Source organism: Patagioenas fasciata, chromosome 1, assembly GCF_037038585.1.
Source record: "Patagioenas fasciata isolate bPatFas1 chromosome 1, bPatFas1.hap1, whole genome shotgun sequence".
Taxonomy (NCBI): Eukaryota; Metazoa; Chordata; class Aves; order Columbiformes; family Columbidae; genus Patagioenas; species Patagioenas fasciata.
Window position 1 is genome coordinate 38,973,189 of NC_092520.1, and position 17,776 is coordinate 38,990,964.

The following is a 17,776-nucleotide window of genomic DNA, read 5'->3' on the forward strand; positions in this document are numbered from 1 at the left end:
TTTGTACAATGATGTTTTTATTCAATATGCAAGTCATTTTTCTGTTTTATCATATGGTCCATTGGCATACAAACAGTGTCACATTGTACACAAGAGCAGTAAGTTGAAACTGGTATGGTATGAAGGTTGTTAGTGTTTAGAAGAGTATTTTCAGAAGGACTGATGTTCACTGTTAATTAGCTGTATACTATGCCAAGTGGACAGTAAACTGAGAAAGGAACATAGGAAAATAAATAAAAATATTGGCACATTGTGAAAAAAGAACAGCCACAGGATGGAGGAGAGAATAGGGTGCAAATTAGAAACTAGTAGTTAGGTTCATACAAAAGTAATTGTAGTTTTGGACTGTGAATCATTCATTATAACTAGGCTCAAAAACATCTCTGTTAATGAAAAGAGGAACCAATACAGTCAACACATTTTTGTCAATGAGAAATAAGTTTGTTTCTTCCTGTAGTGTAAAAATCCATGCTTTTGGAAAGCATTTTCTGCATCCTGCTTGTTGTGGAAGTATTTTCCTCGCAGAAAGTTGTCGAGATGCTTAAAGAAGTGGTAGTTGGTTGGTGAGAGATCAGGCGAATATGGTGAATGAGGCAAAACTTTGTAGCCCAATTTGCTCAACTTTGGAAGTGCTGGTTGTGCAACATGCAGTCAGGTGTTGTGGAAAGAATTAGGCCCTTCTGTTGATCGATGATGGCTGCAGGCATTGCAGTTTTTGGTGCATCTCACCGACTTGTTGAGCATACTTCTCAGATGTAATGGTTTTGCTTGGATTCACAAAGCTGTAGTGGATCAGACCATCAGCAGACCACCAAACAATGACCCCGACCATTTTTAAGTCCAAGGTTGGCTTTGGGAAATGCTGTGAAGGTTCATCTTAGTCCAGCCACTTGGTTGGTCATTGTTGGTTGTTAGATAAAAATTTGCTTTTTGTTACACGCCATGACCCAGTTGAAAAATGGTTCATTGTTGTTGTGTAGAATAAGAAAAGATGACTCTTCAAAATGACAATTTTTTTGAATTTCGGTCAGCTTAGGAGGAACCCACTTATTGAACTTTTTCACCTTTTCAGTTTGTTCCAAATGCTGAATGAACGTAGAATGGTTGACACTGAGTTGTTCAGCAACTTCTCATATAGTAGTAAGAGGATCTGCTTCGATGATTGCTCTCAATGTGTTGTTGTCAGCTTCCAATGGCTGGCCAATTTGCTTCTCATCTTCAAGGCTCTCATCTCCTTTTTGAAATTTCTTGAACCACTGCACTGTACGATTGTTAGTAGTTCCTGGGCCCAATACATTGTTGATGTTGCAAGTTGTCTCTGCTGCTTTATGACCTATTTTGAACATGAATAAGAAAATCGCTTGAATTTGCTTTTTGTCTAACATGATTTCCATAGTGCAAAATAAATATAAAATAAACAGCAAGTAATATCTGTTGGAAAAAATAAAAAGGCAAGAAAGGCACATTAAAATTACGTATAACATAACCACATTTATTTAAAAAATGTGTCCCAATATCAAATGGTAAATTTCAACAATGCAAAAACCACAATTCCTTTTGCACCAACTTAGTATTATGTCATTTTCTATGAACAGTATTCACTACTATTTGACTTCTTTTCTGAAGAAAGCTTATCAGCATTCCCAAACTTTGATAAAGAATCAAAAACTATCAAAGACTTGACCAAAGAAAGTATTTTCAAAATTAAAACATTTTACAGCTAAGTGAATGTTTGTATATATTTTGAACACTTTCAGTTGTCATTATATAGAAAAACAAAATAAATATTTAAATAAATTACTCGTGAGTAAACAATTTCTAAGTGACAACACAGAGTACTCAGAATTAGAAGGAAAAGTAAGATGATTTTTTTTTTTTTTTTGAGTTAACAACATCCCAGCATTTTTTTGGAAACAATAAGAAATGAAACTGAAGGATAAAGTATTTGTGTTTGCTAGATCTGCATTTTTCATGCAAAAATGTCTTGATATGGCAATAAGGAAAATGAATCTTAGAAAATCTTTGATAAACCCGCGATTACTTCAAAGTGTGTTTTTGTGATGTTGGTAAGGATTTTCCATTATGTGGAAATAATCACACTGCACCAAATGACCAGTTTGGAAAAAAAAAAAAAAAAGGTATGTGATGTATGGAAAAATATATGATTGGTAATTTCATGAGAGATAGAAAAATAGACTGGTGGAGAGAAGTTATTAAATATCAAAGATATTATAAAAATATAAAGATTGTTCTGAGTCATACGTAGAGATATGTAAAGAAAACCAAAACCAGATTCAATAGGTATTGTTCTTAAGACTATACACTTTAACAATAGTGTTAAATTATGCAGCAGTAATAGAAATAGTAACTGAGTTATCCTACAAAAAAACTTAAATTTTCAAATGAGATTATGGAAAAAGAAGGAAATGTGATTTCTTTTAAACATTAAAATCCATCGCGCTGACTCAGATTCATTAATACTGCCTGAAATTATTTAATTAGAGATGATCAGGAATGAAAACATCTGAAGTGCTTGTTACTTTTTTTTTTTTTTGAAACATGCTTTTTTTAAAAATAAACATAAACCTTAGAAATGTCTGAACATTATTTCATTGGTTTTCACTTTTTTTTCTCTTCATTGGATAATAGCAGTTCAAATGTGTGAAGGATTTAGAAATCTGTGAGTAGGATTAATATTTCTTTAGGGAACCATTTCCTCAAGCTGAGAAAAAAAATGGACTCATACTATTTCTTAATACTTTCACCTTTCATGTGTACACCTTTAACAAAAGTTGCTGGGAAATTGTCTCATATTGCATACTATAACTAGTATAATATCATCTATTGGAGTTGTACTTCTACTACACTCATTATGGATTTATTCCAAAAACAGACTCCTGTACTGCAGCACACACAGTGGTGTAAAATATCACAAAGATCCAGCTAAATTCTTTTGTCGTTGGTTAAGCCTTTCTATTGAATCGCTTCCTGCCCGTGATTTGCCGTCCCCCCTCCTTTTTTTTTTTTTTTTTTTTCTGAATATAAGTTCTGAGATCAATCTTTCAGTCCTTGAATCTATCACAGTTTGATGGAGGTTTTCTTTCTCTTTGTTTCCTTTCTGCTGCTGTGCCCGAAACACAAAAGTTTGGAACTTTCTTTGACCTGACTATAAATAACAGAGATCACTGACCTGCAGTCAGGTTTTCTCTCTTTATCAACATTTAATGGAAAGTGGGGGAGGGAAAGAGAAAATGCATACTGCTAGCTAGTATCTTTACAAATGACTTGCTAGCCTTTTATTTGTCTTCTTATGCTTCAAACACTCAAAGGACATTTTCAGAATTTCACTAGATGAAGGTTCAATCCTGAGATGACTTGACAAGCTGCATCTTCCTTAAGAGATTTTGACATGGTATTAAGCCATAGTTACAAGCCAATACTTGAATGTGGAGCCCTGGGGAAATCTTTCAAAACTGGAACACAACATTTACAGCAGGAGGCAGGTGTCTGCACCACTGAAGCAAACAACAATATGATATATTTAGTATCGAAAATGGAAGGAAAACTACTGTCTCTTTACCACTGGGGACAATGGAAGAGTTTGAATGAGGAAAAAAAGCATCCTTTTCAGCCCTGGAGAATTTTAATTTACTGACAGAATGAAATATAGTCTCATCACGGCAGGTGCAGCAAGTGCCAGGTGCTGCTCACAATATTGTCTTTGAATTTATGTGTTTTCGAAACATTGAGAGGATGTGAAGCAGCTGCACTGGCCATGTGGAGAGAAAGCAAAGAGCTTTTAATTAGCAATAAGAGGGCTGTTAATTTCTTTTAGGAGCCGTCTTTGCTTTGCACTCGTATCAGAATCTCAGCAGGAGCCCTGTGCAGTCCCAAACATACAAAGAAAATCAAGTAAGCCATATGTTACAGTAGATTTAATGCAAAAATGAAATAAGGGTCTGGTTTTCAGCTAAAGAAACTGCTAAATTTTGATTATCAAATTGAGAAATGAGATTCACAGATGAGGGACTGAACAACAATTTTAAAATCTCAGTCAAATCACTGACCCAAGTGGTACATAACATAACACTCAGAGATCACAGAATAAGAAAATGTAACAGTTCTACAAGGAGTTTCCTGCTGAAACATAACACAGTGGTTGGTTGGGCTGAAGTAAGTGCTGGAGACCAAACACTTAGATAAATCAGCACCTGAGAAATCTTACATGAAATTATGTGAGAGATGCTAAATGACTGGTACAACTGCTGGTACAACTGCTAGCTTTGAGTTGGACAAAGAGTTTTTGTAGCCTGGTACCAAGATCCAGTCTTTCTGGACAACATACAGATGATTTTCCATCAGAGAAAGCTATAAAAAAATGTAACATTTATTGGTTTTGATTCTGTCAACCTCAAAAAGAAAAATAAAAAAGGTATACTTTTTAGATGTATCATTTACTTTATGCTAGGGGCTTAAAATAGTTATTTTCAACACTTAGGAGTCACCAATGACTTTCTTGTCCTTAATTTAGGGACTTTCTCATCCGAGTTCGAAAGATTTGAAATCTGAGGGGATATTCCTCTTCCTACTGAGAAAAATCTTAAAATTGTGCAATATATCACTGAATGACACAGAAAATGAGTTATGAATGTGTAAACAGTCTGATTCAAAGTTCCTTGAGGTAAGTTCAAACTTTTCCAGTTATTTTAGTAATTTTGCTGATTTTTAAATGCAGTTACGCTCAACAGATTCTGCTTGATAACCAAGGAATTATGGAACAGCACTTACTGTATGTAGGAGTCATCTGTTTAGCATTTTCTGAGAATCCCGTTCTTAAACGAGATGTATTTATATGTTTACATTTAAGTTGTGTTAAAGATTATTGCAGTGCAGGAAGTTAAACATGTCTATGAGTCTTTACAGAATAGGTAATGAAATATTAAATTCATGCAAATAAGAATGCTATTAGGTCAGGACTGTAGCTTTTAATTTAATCTTTCATTATGCAGCAGCAATTAGCATATCTAATTTATAGTGACACAAAAAATTAAATGCAGAAGAACTGATAATGTATCACATCCCTGTGGACAGCCTTTTAAGATACGACAGGAGTCTAATAAATTACTTTGTCAAGTGAAATGTCCATCTATCTTTACATTCTTACCTACCACATTGTAGTAATATGCTGTTTAGATTTTTTTATTTTTTAATATCATAAAATAATAAGCAATTTCATGTATTGGTTTTACAGCTATTTCAAAGAGTTATCAAAGGATAAATATGTAAGGGTTAATTAGTCTGCTTTCTGACACACTGTAAAAAGTGAGTTTTATCATTAGTGAAATTGAACAGAGTGATACAACATTAACCACTAAATATTCTTGTGTTGTCATGATAGTATACAAAATATTACATATTTATAAACAGAAAAAGGAATTAAAAATAGATTTAACAATTTTGATCTATTGTGTTTCATAAATAAGGCAGAGATGCGGTTTGAACATAATGTATCATTAGATATGTATTAAAATACCTATTTTTGGATCTATTCTGAAAAATAAAATAATGTGCCATGGCTTTGTTCTAAGATGTTGATATAAGATATTACTCTGTTCAGGGTGTTGTTCTTCATTGGTAAAGAAAGAATTCTAGTAGAAACCACAGCGAGATTCAGGAGAGCCTACTTTGTTTATGCTGCCCTGAGACTTTCCAGTAGTAAAAGATGCTTTATTCATTTGCTGGCAGATGTTTTTATTTTGCACATTTATTCCACAAATATAATGCGATATTCCCACTGAAGAGAGGAGATCTTTCTGAAGATTGAAAACAGAGAGAGGAATTGTGCATAGACAACAAGCACACTGCAAAACCTGAATTAATGTGATCATTTGTAACTTCAGACAACAGCAATGATATAAACCAAGGAGGTGAAAAAAAGAACTACAACATAAATTCCTTATTCAGAAAGATATTCACATTACTATGAAGGAAACAGGATAAACAAAAGCAGATATTATTGTGAAACCAGTATCTTCATCATTGTATGGTTATTCATAACAACTGCTTTGTTAAACCAAGGCATATGTTGAAACCATGGTTCTGCTAAAGTAATATTTTCTCAGCAGTGCTGTTTATTATTTGGATTTTTCAACTTCAAAAGTAAGGAAAGTAAACTGGTGATTGCATTGATAATTTATTCCTTAGCTTAATCATTAAACTTTACAACCTCTATGACCTCCTGACAGACAAAATTACAAGGCTGTCTCATTGAGTCTTCAAAACAAAAACAAACAAACAAACAAAAAATCAGCATCATATTTGATTTTTATTTTAGCTGCTGAGTTAGTATAACTGTATACACTGAGAAAGATATTGAGATAAAAATCAAATATGATGCTGATTTTTTGTTTGTGATAACTCATGTGAGCTCTGTTTCACATGTAGAACAACTACCACATCTCATAAACTTATAAGAAATATAAGAATTCATGCCACAAACATTATCAGGCAAGACTAAATATACAAAATATTGTTTAGGCTCTGAAAGTTAGCATCAATAATCTTTATAAACATTCAGAAGTACTGAGCAGTATTTTTGCAATAGTTTGTTCTTTAAAAGCCAAAATATTAATAAAAAGGACAATTAAAAATATTGTGAAATGATCACCATAAAAATACATTACAACATTTCTTTCTGCCTTGTCCTCTCATTGCCAAACTAATGTGAAGTCTTTAAGAATGTTTTGTACTGAGTGTTGGAAGTCTCAAGGCCACCATCTGATGCAGCTTGTCCCAAGGAAGTAGTTCTATTTTTGTCAAAATATTTCCTACAAAATGCAAGAATCTTTGAGATAGGAAGATGCATTCACACCACGGGGAATCATATAAAACTAACTAACAGTGATTGTTTATGAATTGTTTGAACTGTCTTATGAAGAAGTGAGGACAGACAATAGTCTGCAGATGTCAATACTGATGGATCTAAGGGTTGTACATGTCCCTGTGAAAGTCAGGAACATACCTTCTCCACCATGGTTGGTGTCTAAGGCAGACTGAATATTTCATTGAAGAAGTGGTCTCAAAGCAGTCTCTTAAACAAAGTTATGTAAAATAATTTCACTACTAACAGCATGATAATTGCCTAAATAACAGTATGAGAATTTGTAGAGCTCGTAAGTGTATTATGAGCACTTCGGCAGCAAGTTTATGTGGTGCTTGAAATGAACCAGTAGTTTCCCACTCTTGCGAGGGAAGAGACTTTGCATCTGTTTGTATTATGACTGAATTATTAATGAAGAGTATACAGTTATGAAGGCCTCCATGTTCATAGATAAAGAAGTTGAGTGAGGTAACTCAAATTTGCATTTTCTGTTACTATTGGAATTACCCAGTGTTTCAGTATTGCATTTCCAAATTTCCAGCTGTGGTACTGTACTTGGATGATATCCTGCTAATGAGTGATTTTTATTTTTTTTTTTTTAAATAAATTTAAATAGCTTTGAAGCAATTTGGAAAATCAGGTATCACAGCAGAGAATTTCCAGCTGTTGTATCATACATTGATGATATCCTGGATATGAATGATTTTTTTATTTTAAAATGTGTTACTTCCCAGTATAACTTTCTGTCACAAAAAAATCTTCTTTCTTCCTTTGATAAGATCTACAGGAATGGACTTGCTATCATGTAGGGACCTTCCAGAATGTCAAAGTATTGCTGATGCAAGTTCATATGATTATTAGTTATAATCTATGGAAGTCATTGCTGATCATTGTGTTGTCTTAATATAAACATTGATGACATTCTGGTACCATGGTAAGACTTAATACGTGTGGTAAGACTTAATATGAGAATGAATCATGTATCATTTTCTAGTCTTAGATTTTAAAAATATTTGAACAAAGATATGCATTAAATACCAGTGCCTCTTACTGGAATTGGTGTATTTTATATTTTTATCTTTTTTTTTTTTATATACCTGTAAAAATCCAATCATATATGCATATCCCAACACATATAAAGATGGAAGGTTATGCTAAGTGCTTATGATTATGTACTCGTTTTGAAATCAGTAAAATCCATTCTCAGTGAAAACACACTGATTCAAAACTGATTTTCCATATTACAGACCATTCAGTTCCACTGCTGGCTGAATTCTTCATATTAACATATTTCTCTGACTCACTGCTTCAGGCTGATCTCACTAAATGAATTTAGTGAGTTTAACATCTGCATATGCTTCCAACATGTGGTCATACGATGGTGACTGATCTCCTTATAGCTAGTATCTGTTATGGGTAAATCACATTGTGACTACTGAAATAAATCGTATCTTTACTTCACTATGTGAAGCATATCCTGCGCGAAAGTATAAGTCAACAGTTTTGGTAGGTATGTTGACTAAATAATGAAAATTTTCATGTTCCTCATCTTTCAGCATGTCATTCTTACTAGACTTATATTCAACAAACCACTTATGACACAGCATCTCTGACCATACGCTTATCACCTTTACTGTGATACACTGCCATATAAAGGAAAGTCTTTACATTTTATTTTTTATCATCTTCCTTATTCTCCTTTGTATCACAAGAACTTACATTTGCCAGAAGCTATCAAACAGGTCAAAAGTGAGGTCATCCAACAATTGTCAATGTCTCTAGGCCTTTTTTTTAACCTGGAGAATGTCAAGATTATAACCTTCTCTTTGTCCGAAAAAAGAATTTCTAAGCATACAACTCATTATTTCACCCTCTAAGTAGGAAGAACTCTTACGTGTGGAGGATGGGATGATATTCAACCGAAGTAGGCCTGTCACCAGTTTAAGGCTTTGGATTAGGTTTATGTATTGTTTATTCTTAGTCAAGAAGTAATTTACATCATGCAGTGTTCTATTCACGCATTGTCAGTCAAGCAAATTCAGGAAAACTAGGTTTGTATGTTTTGTTATTCATGTTGACTGAAAAAAAAAAAAAAAAAAATTATATTCAGTTACTGACTGCAACAGTTCTTTGAATTCTACTTCAGAAGTGCAAAATGTATGTAATCACCCCCAGCTCCATTTAATCAATGGAAGGACAGGCAAGGGAGATAGTACAAGTGTGTGGCAGATACTGTTTCAGCATCACAGCTGTGCGGTCACCTAGTGATTTAATGGCACTTGTGTGTAATCAACAGTGAGGAGGTTTTATAAATATTGATGTGATTTCCAAGCCATAACCCATATACATTTTTTAAAATTAAATGTACATTCTATGTGTGTGCTGATACTGAGATACATTTATTATAAGGTTAGCTGCTAAAAGTCTGTTATTGTAATCCTCTACGGCTCAGTTAATTTCAGTCATTTTAGTTAAAGCCACAGCAATCTAAAACAGAGTAATCTAAAACACAGTAATCTAAAACAGAGGTGAAACTCAGGTCAGAGAACTCTGAGTCAACTGTAAAACATTATGTACCTTTCACTTTACAATTAAGACATCTTCCCTTGAGTTGGAAGAGAAGTTAACTGTGACTTGTGACTCTTTGGACAGAAATTGTTGGCCTACTTAATAGTGTGAGATGAACTAGAACCACTTCTTGTTCTGTTCTGTTCTGTTTTTTAACCTTGTTCTGTTGGATTCATCCTGGTAGAACCATGCTATTTATTTCAGTATTCTGGTAGTTTCATGTGTTGTTTTCTCATGTTAAGCTCCATCTTGAAAGAATTGATGTTAAAGATTTCCATAGGGAGTGGCAGGGGAAAATGGGAGCTTAATTCCTTCAGTCTGTACAGGAAATATATTGTTTGGTTGGGTTTTTTTTTCTTTCTTTGTTTAACATATGCTTTGTATGTCTTTGAGTGCGAGCTTACAGACATTCTTTTTAACTTGGATCCTAATGTAATGTATGAATTATTTAGAAGTAAATGCATCTATTATGAAGAAAAGTGAACAGACTCTGTGACCTATTCTGAGAGGAACAATGGTTTATGCTTTTAGGAATAATACTACCAATCGTTTGTACTGAAGCATGTAAAAATTAATGGTAACATTAGATGCTTGTCTAGAATGGCTAAAAGATACAAGGGCCTGGACCAAAAGTAAGCAAAAGGATTTGTAATGGTTTAGTTATTTAAACTAGCTACTAGACACTGTTCCCTCTTTGTTACACACTCACAAGGGCTATTTTATTAACTTTTATTTGTTTTACAATTCTCTCTAGAGCTTTCACCAAGATTATTTTACATCACCCACTATACTACTATGAAGGTAAATATAGCTTAAGTCCCAGCAGTTAGAATACCCTGGACAAACAGAGAACATGGGGTAGCAGAAAACAACAATAAAAAGATGGTTTACAAAGAACTCATAATCGTGTCACAGTCTGCATCAGTTGATACACAGAAATATCTTCTTGTTGGTCACCCAGAAAGAACTGGAAGTGAAACTGAAGTGACAGAATTTAATTTTAAATTTGAATACTTGATCCATGATGTCTTGCACACAGATCTTGTGCTGCACGTGACTCGTGACTGAGTGATACTTCCATCTTCTATTGGTTTTATAACCAGAAATGAGATGAGTTTTCTCTCACAGGGGATGATGGGTAAACCAAATCTCCAGCTTTGAAAGGCAGTGAACTAGTACGTTCTAGAACATCTATCATGAGGTGACGCTGAACGCAGAAGTATTCACTTATTTCCTGTGTACTAAATAATACAGGTTTTTAATCATTGTGTCTTTCTATTTTGGTTTCAGAAGATGACATAGTCTAATTTATTTCATATTTCATACAGTGAACATGACATAGCCCTCCATTAGTTTATTACAGATATTCTAGTCTTAAGGTGAATAGTAAATGCAAACTAATTTGGAAGTGTGGATAAATGGATATGCACTTTTCACTTCTAAGTCAGTGATCTGAAATCATACCAACCCAATGGAAACTGATAGTATTTTCTGAGAGACAATTAATCTGATAACTCAGCCTCAGAAAAGAGTAATCTTCATTCTTTTGACATTCCTTGACACTGCTGATGTGGGAATGAAAAGAAAATAAAATTACTGAAATATGGAGAATGGGCTAATAAAAAGTTAGTTTTGATATTTAATGTTGGTACTTAACTAAATATGAAAAATAACTCATCAATATTGTCATAACTGAAACTTTTAATTTACTTCATATTTTTCATGCCTACAAAAATTTAGGAAGTACTAGAGACTAACTGAAAACATTTTCAAACTACAAGATCTGTTCATGTAACCTAATGACCTGTAGTTTCCCAAAAGGTGAAGTTTAACTTGTCCTGACTAGACATATTGTCTGGTTCATTAGATGATTGGGTATTTCCATACCCATGTTATGTTTCAGAATAAAAGGTATTTTAAGGCTTAAGGAGATAGAGGAGTATGAGATAAATTATTATGTCTTTTTTTCTTTTTTCTGTCCACATAGCTTTTTTAAGATTTTCTCTATACCTAAAGGCAAGCCACCCATCTGAGAAATAATAGGAGAAGTATAATCAAGGGATGTCTGTCCACATTTCTGAGTGACACAAAAATATCTCAGATAACAAAATCACCACACTAAAGACTTTGACAAGCTTTCCTTAAAACACTCTCCCTGCAACAGAACAACCCTTTCATGTCCTTGCCTTTACCCTGGTCTTTTCACTTCATAGTATTGTGGTTTTGTTTTGTTTTGTTTTGTTTTGTTTTGTTTTGTTTTGTTTTGTTTTGTTTTGTTTTGTTTTGTTTTGTTTTGTTTTGTTTTAAATACCTCTTTTCATGCCCAAAATCAAACATTTCTCAAAATTAGGTGCTAATTCTCTAACCAGTTTTCCAGTTTTCCAAAAAGAAACCTTTTACAACTACAGAGTGGTTCACTAAAGTCATTGGATATTACCTTGGTGTGTAGTCAACAAGAGATTGGATGCTTTAGACTTAAGTCTTTTGTAGCAGCATCCTCTGTCTCTAAAATTATCTAGGTGCTAAATAATGCTTTCTAAATTATATAATCTATTAAAATATTTTTTTTATTTCAAGTGTTCTCTCATGAACTGTAAAATAGATATAAGACTAATCTTTGTCCATATGAAAACTAATACTATGAGCTGTGTAAGGATGGCCCTCTGTCAGTGTCATCATATGCAATTTGAATTCTAAGTCAATAATAAATATTATTTGCCACTTTTAACTTATTTGTTTACAAAGTTAAAAGTGGTAAATAATATTTATTAACTCATAAAGCCTATAAACCATTTCAGGATTCAAAACATTTAATTTGGGAACTTTTATAAATTACTAATTTAACTAGCTACTGTACATCATCTGAGCTACAGAAACTGATTATACAAGAGATCTTAGTGTGTAGCAGAGACAAGGTGAAACAAGTTAACCTATATGTTAGTGTCAGAGGTTTAAACTAGCATATTTTACCTCAAATTTGTGTGGGCTAAGAGTACGAATGTTTGCTTATTATTCTGCCTCTAATGACACATAGTAAGTTGATGAACTGTAAAAACTCCTGTCTGAGCCCTAAGCCAAGATAATATCTGTTGAGTGGAACCCGAGGGACCAGCTCAGTTCCCAGTGAAGTTCATGGGGCCTTGAAATGGATCCAATAAAAAGGAGAAGTTGAATACAATTATATTGAATAAAATAATTTCAGACACTTCATAAAATAAGATGTATATGCTGAACACATGTGGCAGTTGTACACCCCACCACGCTTTATTCCATATGGAAGGTGCAGGCAGATATCCTTCAAAACATCTCCCCCCGCCTCATCTCCTCCAATGGGATTGATAGCTTCTTTTGTTTGACGCCAGAGTCGGTTTGCCAGGGTCATAAAGAGAGAGGAGTAGTGGGGTGCAGAGGAACCCAGGTGCTGGGAAGTTTCTGGATGCCCACAGCCAGAGTGGGGGGGTGTTGAGAAGTTTCGGGGCACCCCACAGACAGAGTGGGGGTGCAGAGAAGCTTCTGGAATGCTCACAGTCAGATCTGACACGACTATAAAAAACGGGGAACCTGCCGAGGCATCTCTTTGTGTGTGCCCTCTTGGAGCAGCAGGCCAAATGCAGTCGAGAGACATTCCTCTTAGGCTGGATCACCACCTAAGGTAACCTTCTGGGATTGAGACTGTCTCATCGCACCGTGTGGGTGGGTGATAACTTAATAATTCCTTGCTAAAATAAGCAAGTGTATTTCCTCGCCAGATAAGCAAGTGTATTAAAAAATTCCTTGCTTTAACATAAGCAAGCATTTTCCTCACAGGACTTGCAGGTGTTTTCCTCACTAGACAAAGTGAGTGCATTTTCCTGGAGTCAGGAACAGCTCTGGTGTTGTTTTTCGTGAGCCACATGTATGCACACTGTGGATCTCCATTGTTATTATTTGTTGCACCCCAATAATTTCCTCAACTGATATTCAAACCTGTATTTATGTTACTGGAGTGCTAACTGATTGCATAAACCCCGTTTCTTACCGGCTAATTTGCTGCACCTTTTTGACCAGAATAAAAGTTTGTTTTGGACCTTATTGTCTGCCTAAAACTAACTTCGGGGTGCCTCTGTGACAACACAGTAACGTGGTTTGCTGCTAAGTCAGACTTACTATGTGATCTGTACTCGAATCAAGGACGTGCAAACAAGTCTGGGAGTAGCTCTGCAACAAAGATTAAGATGTGAAATAGAAATCCAGAAGTTACATGAACTAGATCTTTATGTATCTCCTTAAACTACAATAACAACTAGATGATTCTTGGCACTGAGTGATTCTTCTCATCTATTTTACATGTCTATCTTAAAATAATATTTGTTACCCTCTTGTAGTGGCTATTTTTCTTTCTAGGATTCTCAGTTGACTAGTTCAGTAGTAGATGTCTAAGACCGGTACATGAATGTATCAATGTATATTATGTTGCAACATTGCCAAGCATTTATCTTTCTTGGAAAAGTCCTTAGGTGGGATCCAGCTCCAGCTCAACTCCCCTGGACATACACATGTGTAGATAAAGCCAAGTTAACACAGTCAAGGGAAAATTCAGTTTACCCTCAAGTATCAGTTCAGAAAAGGAAACGTGGTAGCTCCTTTCATTTGCTTGAACACAGACAGACTTCATACCTTTAGAGTTGACCAATGATGTTCCCATCAGCCAAATTGAAAGAACACATGTCTCCTATGCAAGTTGTATCATTTTTGCCAGTCTCATTCAGGAATTTAAGACACCATAAGGCATCCTAAATGATACTAGAAGCTTAAGTTTAAGCAAATTATTTTAAATCCCTTGTGGTTTATCAGATGAATCACTACCTATGCTTAACTGACTACACTGTTTAGAGATCATCACTGAATGTAAATAAGGCTAAAATGTGAATATCTACACCTAGATACCTCAGTTTAACTGCCTGGGGTTGGATCAAAAAAATTCCTGAAATAGGTGTTGAGTATCACCTGAAACGAGATAGGACATCAACAAAATCCATATGGATTGACAGATATGACTTATGACCTAGGAAGTCCTGAGTACATTTAGCTGAACTGAATTATACCTTCGGTCTCAAACCGAACTTCAACTCTCATGTAATTTTCATGAGATGCAAAACCAATATGGACATCTTTAATAAATAGATACAGATTTCTCTTATCTCACACGATAGAGAGTCAGGATGAAATCAGAATTAAGATTAAATGCCTTCCATGGAGCTGAAACAGGTTATTCTCTTTGATTTGGAAATTTGATTGGTTTTCCATGCTGTTAATTTATAGACATCCTAGTAACTAATATTTGTGCAATATTTTTTTTTAATATAATAATTTTCCTGGGAAAACACTTCAAAACCTGCAACGCAGTTTAAGCTCTTGATCCTTCTTTTGTGTGGTAATGTTTTGTAGGATATTCAGAGCCAAAAGTTAGTTTAATGTAGAAGGTGTAGAGCTCTAGAATCAAAGAATTATAGAATGTCCTGAGTCGGAAGAGACCTACAAGGGTCATCAAGTCCAACTCCTGTCCCTGCATATGATGACTCCACAGTTCACACCATATGTCTGAGGACATTGTTTAGGCTCTTCTTGAATACTGTCAGGCTTTGGGCTGAAGTTGGTAGAAGTAGGTAGTTTTCCAGCAGCAGTACATATGATTGTTGCCCAAATTGCCTAAAGATATTTCGTTAGTGTAATCTGCTTATATATTCCCTCTTTTTAATATTTACACTAAGAGCTTCAGAGATGTATATAACTATATTCTGTGGAAATAATCACGATAATTAATATACTTATTTGAAAATAAGCAAAAGCACATTGAAAAATGCTTCACTAATGTATAATAAGCCCAGTTCTGATTGGTTTGAAATCTATGGGCATTTCACCATTAAATACACTAGAAACAGCATAAGGTAAATATGAATAATTGAGTAATATTTTGAAAGTTAAACTGCAAGTATACTTTAGAACAAAGATAATACCCTATGGTATTACTGAAATAGAAAAAGGAAATAAACAAACAAACAAAACGCCTACTTAATCTATTGAATTACTCTAGTATTCCATTTTTCCTTGTTAGAAATATTGATCTTGATTTGCTTTTTACATGAAGACTGAAAGCTATTTTCACTTTCTGAAAACTGAATAACAGATTATTTAGAATTAAGTTTTATTAAATTAATTTGATTGCCTTATTCAAGCTGGAAGAAATGTGGAATTCATTTTATTCACTGATTGTGCTAGGATCACCACAGATTAATTTTCTGGACACAAATAAACCTAAGCAAGAACATACATCAAGTCCCTCTGATTTCAAAAGCAACATACAGTAAATTATCTTTGAATACTCCACAATGTGGCACCTTCTAGGTATCTATTTCAATATCTTTCCTCTCTCTGACTTTTTGCTCCATGTTTTCCCTAGGGAGGGGGTACATATTTTCCAAATTAAGGAGTTGACTTCTATAGCTCCTTCATCTCTCATTCTTGTTTCCTCCTAATTCTTTAGTATGTTTTCTCTTTGTCACTCTTATAGCCTTGTTTCGGGTTTAGTTATGTTAATTGTAACTGGAATGGTTTTTCACCTTTTCATCTATTACAAACAAAAATTGATCATTTTCAGATGTCAGATTGAGTAATTTATATTTTAAAACTCATTTTTTCTAAAATTTATTAGTAGTACTGATTAATGAAGATACTGATGAAGAAGACTGGATTTTTTACTCACACAAAACAATCATACATTTATTCTTGCCAACATTTTATCTTCTAAAGAAACATTCAGGACCCAAACACACAGTTTAACTTTACAGTTCCAGAAACTCTAATGATATGTGTGTGTATTTAGTATTGAAAAGAACAAAACTTTTTCCCTATTTCAAGATTTTTTTGTCTTTGAAATAAGCACGCAAGTACTGAAGTGTGTTGCAACTTACAGAGAATATCAAGTAATATGGGAAAGTATTAACTTCTTAAGCTGAATAATTATTTAGCAGAAGTCAGTTCACTGACTGTTCATATAAGTAAATCTACTGCATGTCTGCTGAGGTGTTGTGACATACCAAGACAAATGTCCTCAGTTCCTAGAGGAACACCATTTAAAAAGTCTGTTGGGTCTTTCTGGTCTTTCCCTCATTCCTTCTCTCAGACAGGTATACACAAAAGCACATACGAACATACACACATAGAGCAACCATATTTGTTTGTTCTTTTTCATGGTAGTACAAATTTTTCCCTTATGAAGTCAAATATTTCACAGTATTCTGGTGACAAATGAGAATTTATGGATTTCCTGCACACATATTACAAAGATTAAGGTAATCTAGAATTTCTAAAATCTTTAAAAAATAAACTCTAAATTATTATAATCAGTTTCTCTATATTGTGACAGGAAACCACATCCCCAGTTTTATATCAAGGATCACAGTATACAATATATTTTTTAAAAAATATTTTTCATTGTTTACATGGATTTAAACTCCTGAAAATTACACCTTTAACTTTCTATAGTTGCCAATTTTAAATGTGATCCATTGAATATTCTGCTATAAATTCAGAGAGAACTTCATGGTCAAAACAACAATGAAAAATAAAACAGCAGAAGATAATATGATGCTCTTTTCTTCCTTTAGATATTGTTACTGTTCCATTCCTTCAACTAAATTATGCAGTTACTCTCTATGGTACTATCAGTGAAGAAGGTCCTATCTCTTTTCTCTTTGTATCAAAGAATGTTTGTAGCAACTGACTGATATTTTGTTAGACATTCTTGTCACACTATTTAAGCTAATATAATGTCCTGTGCATTTTCTAGAAACACTTATTACAGATTTTCCCATACTGTATTTTATTTTGTTTATTTATTAATTTATTTTTACTTCATGTAAACAGCACAAGCATTTGACTCTTGAATTACTAAACCTAATGTTTCCTTTTTACAAAGCAATCAGGACACAGATGGAATCCTCATAATTCCTATTGCAAAGTTATAGGTGTGCTATGTAACCTTAAGGCATCATTGAAAACAGTAAGAAAAAAAAAATCTGTTGTGTATATCCATCTTTGTTGTCTTGATTTCAGCTTTCTCAGGATCACAATCAGGAAGCAGTACTTTGCATCCTGATTTTTTTCTTGTTATCTGTACTAGCACTGTAGATACAAAATTATAAGGAAACAAGAAAAGAATTGCCATGATTACATCATCCATAACTTCAGCAGCTTCTATAAACTTAATATATTTGGTCCAAATTAATTTCAGGTTGGTTTGTTTGTGTATTTTTTTTCCCCTTACACTTGATTTTTCATTCTTGTTTG

The 17,776-nt window shown here is 33.9% G+C and overlaps 1 pseudogene; it reads right to left on the minus strand.

Moving 5' to 3' along the window:
* Positions 1-386: 386 nt before the first annotated feature.
* On the minus strand, positions 387-1,394 carry LOC139827225 (histone-lysine N-methyltransferase SETMAR-like; annotated as a pseudogene).
* Between the last annotated feature and the right edge of the window lie 16,382 nt (positions 1,395-17,776).